Source organism: Balaenoptera borealis, assembly GCF_965194805.1.
Source record: "Balaenoptera borealis genome assembly, chromosome: 18".
NCBI classification, from domain to species: Eukaryota; Metazoa; Chordata; class Mammalia; order Artiodactyla; family Balaenopteridae; genus Balaenoptera; species Balaenoptera borealis.
Window position 1 is genome coordinate 76604576 of NC_138877.1, and position 6060 is coordinate 76610635.

Here is a 6060-nt window from a genome sequence, read left to right on the forward strand (position 1 = left end):
CATTTCCAGAAGGCTCTCTTGTGCCCCCTCCAATCATTACCTCCCTTCAAAGATAAATTCTAACACTAGAATAGTTGGCTTGTTTTTTGAATTTTACATAAGTGGAGTGCAGTGCAGTATGTACTCTTGCCCCTGGCTTATTTAGACAAACACTATGCTTAAGAGAATCCATTCCTGGTTTTACAGGTAGCAATGACTTTTCATTCTCTTTGTTATATCACGTCCATTGCGTAAACTTGCTGCATTGAGACTGTTCCCACTAAGGAGCAGCTAGGGAAAGTGCTGCCATGATCATTCTTGTATACACTTTTTGGTAAACTTACAAGTGCATATCTTTGGGTCCATGTCTATGAGCAGAATTGCTGGGCCATAGTCAATGCATGTACTCTACCTTGGTAGGAGTTCCAGAGTCTCCCTAAGTGATTATGCCTTTTACACTCACTAATCGTGGGTGCATGGTCTGCTCGCTCTGCATGCTCACCAACACTTGGTGGTCCCAGTGGGTGTGTGATGCTATTGCACTGAAGCAGTTTGCATTTCCCTCATGAATTATGAAGTTGGGCACATTTTCCTACATTTAACTGCCATTTGGATTTCCTCTTTTGAGATGTGACTATTAGAGATTTTTTAAAAACATAATTTATTTTATTTTATTTGTTAATTCCAAAGTCCTAATTTATCTCCCCCCCCCCCCCACCCTGTTATCTACTTTGGTAACCATAAGTTTGTCTTCTATGTCTGTGAGTCTATTTCTGTTTTGCAAATAAGTTTATTTGTATCATCTTTTTTAGATTCCACATATACGTGGTATCATATGGTATTTGTCTTTCTCTTTCTGACTTACTTCTCTTAGTATGGTCATCTCTAGGTCCATCCATGTTGTCCTGGAGCTTTTTTAACCCATCTCTCTCTTGGACTGTTTGTCTGTCTTACTGATCTGCGGGACTTGTTAACATTTTCCAGATACAAGTCTTTTGTGTAATATAGGGAATTGCAAGCATCTTTCTCTCCTCTGCAGCTTCCATTTTTACTCTCTTAATGGTCTCTTTTGTGACATGAATTTATTAATTTTAATGTGGTACCATTTATCATTCTTCAATGATGAGTGGTTTGGGGGTCCTATTTAAGAAGTCTTTTCCTAGTCAAGGTCATGAAGAGCTTCTCTTATGTTTTATTCTCAAAAGGTGTATTATCTTACCATTCACATTTTGATATGTAATCCATCAGGAATTGATTTTTATATGTCATGGGAGGTAGCGGTCAAGATTCGTTTGGCCACTTCTTAACATCCCCAAATTAATTACCTAAAAATAAATTTTAAAATCTGTATAGCACCCCACCCCTCCCCCTTCCCAAAAGACAACCGTTCTTTCTGACAAAACACTGGTAATCAAAGAAGAGCTCCCAGTTAGGGAGGAGGGAGGTGGAAGCCATCAGATGCAAACAACCATCTACACTTTGCACATGTGTTCCTCAGAGCAACCCTGTGAGCTGAGTTCTGATTTCCACTTGATAGATGACAATAATAAGAGGAATAAGCCAACTTGCCCATAGTCATATATTTAATAAGTGGAAGAGGCAAGATTCGAATTCACATCCTATCTGACTCCAAAGCCCTTGCCTTTTCCCTATTCCCAATGCACAAAGTCAGGGAAACAGGCAGTGATTACTCACTAGGAGTTGGTTTCAAACCTCCTTCCACCAATAAAACCTCCTTCCGCCAAGACAATGATATACAGCCCCACTTTTGTGTTTCCAACCCTCCAGATCAATAGGTGGGCAACTGATTGGATTGACTATATTCAGTTTGATTTATTTCCTAAAATGGCTACAGTAACTGGATTGATTCTGCCCTGGTCTAGTTATTTTGGGTATAAAGACAGTCCCTAGGCCTGAATGATCTAGCCCGGATTGTCTCTCTGATAAACACATTAACACTGCATTTGTCACTTGCACCATCTGCATCTGAATGAACTCTCAGACCTTTCTCAGGAAGAAAAGAAGATCCCACACATAACTCAGCCACTTTCACACTCACATTGAAGACCCATTTCTCTGAAAGCGACCCTGATGAGAAAGCATCACTGGCCTCATTGCTGTAAAAATCGGAGCTTAATCTTGTGTTTTCCTAAGCCCTCTTCCCACAAACACATTAAGAGACAATTGCTACTTTATGGTCTCTGTCATTTAAAAGGGAGAATGCTAAGGCTATAGAGCATTTGTATGATGCGCTCTTGTGACAGAAGCAGGCAGCAGTAGATAAGATGAGTGGTTCTTTGAACCACACCGTAAATCAGGCTGATGCCTGGCTTAGAACTCAAACGTTTCCCCTCCCCACACACCCTCCTCCTCCTTCTCCTCCAGTACAGCACGTGGCATCTATCTGCTGGAATGGTTTTCTCTTCTCATGACGTTAATATTCCAAACAAACGAATGTATTACATCCATCCAATCAATATACTCTGAGTCTCATGACCATCAAAGTTATGGAAATGTATTTTGTACCTCTTCCGTGTTCAGCTAAAAATCAATAAAAATACATTATCTAATATTTCAACTGCTACACACAAGAGAAACGGTTAGAAATAAATCTCTCCAAAGAAAAATTAAGCTGTCTTACACGATTACTAATTATTGACATTTACTTCTTATAATATCATACCTGGTGGGCAATTATTGGTAATTAAATGCATAGCAGATCAGCCTCAAAGGAAAAGAAATGTTAAATAGTTAGACAGACATTTCGTATATGTTGCTGACTGTTTCAGTGAATCTTTAAAAAACACATACAGGTTCAAGATTATTGGTTACTGTTTCTAAACATTGATTTAGTTTCAAAATGTGTAACTAGGCATCACAGATAACTAATATTAAGTTAAGGAAAATAAAATACTTACTATAACAAACTAAAACTATGCCAGGTTGAGACAAAAAGTAAGAGCGACACAAAGACGTGTAGCCGTTTGAAGAATAACATCCAACAAACATACTCAATGAAACTGGGAAACTGAGGAAAAAAGTTGAGATCAGATGAACTATTTGTTGGGAATAAGAAATTCTTAAGCTGAGAGTGGCAACGACAAAGGGATGTTGATTTCTTTAAGGCACTCCCCACCCCACCAAAAGAGATGGCCATACAGAGTAGGTATTTTATATATAAACTTTACAGATGCGCTTTTTAGATGGAGGAATGGATACTCAAAGACTTTGAATGACCTGACTGAAGTCACTTTGTCAGCCAGGTCTGCCGCATGAGCCCCGGATGACGTTACCCTCAAGACCTATGCTTTTCAACTCCAGTGGGACAACTTCCTATCCAACAGTTCTGTCTAAAATTCATTTGCATTTCCATGTCATTTATTATTACCTTAGGCCTGAGATGCTTTAAATCTGGGACAACTGCTTGGAAAACAAAAGGTTAGGAAAGATATGGCGTATCCCAGAATTCACAATGAGGAATCCTATTTGGCCCCTTAATGGTTCCCAAACCTATTTACAAGCAGTCTTAAACATTTATTGAGAGCCCCCTATCCGTTCATTCTCCCAATAAATATTTATTGAGCATCTACCATGGGCCAGGCACCGTGCAGAAAGCTAGGAACAGCACAATGAATATAAAACATGCCTGCCCTTAAAGAGCTCAAGATGGAGGGCAGAAAACAATGGCTGGAGGGAATTACATAGGGCGCGATAAACTCTGGATAGGTTCCCAGCGCAGTTTGCAGGGCTCACATGGCTCTTTTGTGGAGGATGTGGCAATAGATCTGAGTTTTGAAATAAGAAGTGGTTGTTTTGTTAAGTGGATAATGGAAGCAGGCCATTCTGGGGAACAGGGGAAGCTTGAAAACGTGGGGCTTCTTATAGAAAAAGCAAGTATTTTCGTAACCTTACATTTCAGGAAGTCTAGTGTTAGGAGATGAGGTTGCAGATGATGGAATTTGCTGGCTGGACCACAAAGTCTGAAATCATCTCAGGACAATCTGGGGCCATTGAAAGATCTGACACAGAGGAATGACCTGATCAGATTTGGTTTTTTGAAGAAGTCACTCTGGCAGCCTTGAGAGAAGGTAAGTTGGTCGGAAACGAAGACGAGGATGAAGTCTAGGAAAACCAATCCAGAGGCTCCTGGCAATGCTGAGGGGTGAAAGCCCTATAGTAGGCGGGACCGGCAGGAAGGGATGGCGTTGCTGAGGGCAGATGCAGAGGAGACAGTCAGGTTTCGTGTCGAAGTCTCCCCCATTGGAGGGCAACTTCAGCGAGTGAGAGGAGCATACACGACAGAAAGAAGTCAGGTGAAGCAGGTGAATTCAGCTTCGAAAGTTGAGTTTCAGAGGATTTTGCGACATGCCTTAGGGATTCCACAGAGGGGAATGGGCAGTGTACGAGGCTGGCTGACCATTCAGCCGTCGAGGTAATAAGAGTATAAATAGTCAATCAAACGTGACAGCCATGTGCTAGGTTTGGGGGCATAAAATGAAGAGCCCCAAAGATGGACCCAGTAAACACTGGCCTGCCCAGAAAGTGGAGTCTGAGAAGGACTTTGGAAAGTAGCATCCAGGGAATATGGCGCAACTCAGGCCCCAGAAACCAAGGGGATGGGGGCGGGGAGGAGGATGTATTCTCTCCAGCCCAGCAATACGTAGTCTCTTGTTTAAAATAAGTATTCTTTTGACTTTTAACACAGTCTATTGTCTAAAACTTGGAAAATATAAAACCTCACACAGAAGAAAGTACAACTTCCTTATAATCCCATCCTTCCAGGATAACCATTTTGCACACTTTTCCATGTGTCTTTCAATTAGATGCCTCCCTTAAACTAGTACAGACCTTGAAAAAAAACTGAAAGATCCAAGTTGAGGAAGAATTTGCATTTTAGTTATTTGCAGTTGACTTCTATACTTTGACATATAATGATGAATACTTTTAGTTTTCGAGAAAATGCATTTATAATTTTAATGTTCAATGGAGAGAATTGAGAAACCTTTCCACATAACTACAGAGTAGATGAATTGTTTCTTATCTGTAGAAAATTATTTTCACAATGGCTATTTTTTATTAAAATACTTTAAAAAAATCCTTCTTAAACACATAAACATCAAAAAATAGAGTTTAAAATTTGTAGACCAAGATTCAAAGAAACCAATTTTTCACCTTTTCTAAGTCGGGTATAACCTTTCTATACTTCTCAAACCCATATTTGGAGGACCAATTTCAGTACAATAGCTTTTTCCTGCGATTTGTGTAATGTAGCTATTATTGTTTGTATCACTTTGTTTGTTTTTATATCTTTCCCCATTCTAGTAACCTATCTCTAGGCATTTTTTCAAGAACAATTTTAGATTATATATCAGGCATAAAATTAAGTGCTGGTCCACATGTCCAGAGTGTACAGAATAGACTAAAATAGACTCTCAGCTTCTGGTAGCCATCTGTAGCCTGGGGAGTCGTTCTGTGTTTAGCTGTGCAAATCCTCAGCTTCTCCTTAGCTGGACACTGTAAGGAGAGGTGACAAAGGACACACACAGACCCAGCAGGCAGGCCACCAGCCATAATGTCAGGAAACCAGACTGCCACGTGGGGCAGGAGTGGAGGAGAGCCATCTTCCTCAAGACCAAGGTGCAGCTGAGGCAGTTTCCTGGGCACGTGGAGTGGCATCTCTGCTCGCCTTTTCCCAGATCACCTCCTGCAAGACCTGGAGAGGCTGTCCTCCTGGTGGGCCCAAGTCGGAACTTCTACTTGATCTCAAAGTCAGTGCCCAGTTCCCCCATGTTCTGTACCACAGAATCTGGGCTTGCCTGGAGATCAACTCCTTCACTGACTCCACGACTGCTGGGGGGGGAGGAGGCCAACTCCCACCAAAAGCCACCCCTGGTCTCTCTCCTGCCCCTGGACACAGAGCAGCAAGATGGCACAATGGCTGCTCCGTTCCTGGTCACGCCCTCTTTGGCCAAGAGAATAACTCTTTTAAACAAGGATACATTCTGAAAGATTTCCTGAGAGGTACCTTTCAGCAGATTCACCTACCCATTAAGATTCAAAATTTCACCTGGAAATCCCAGT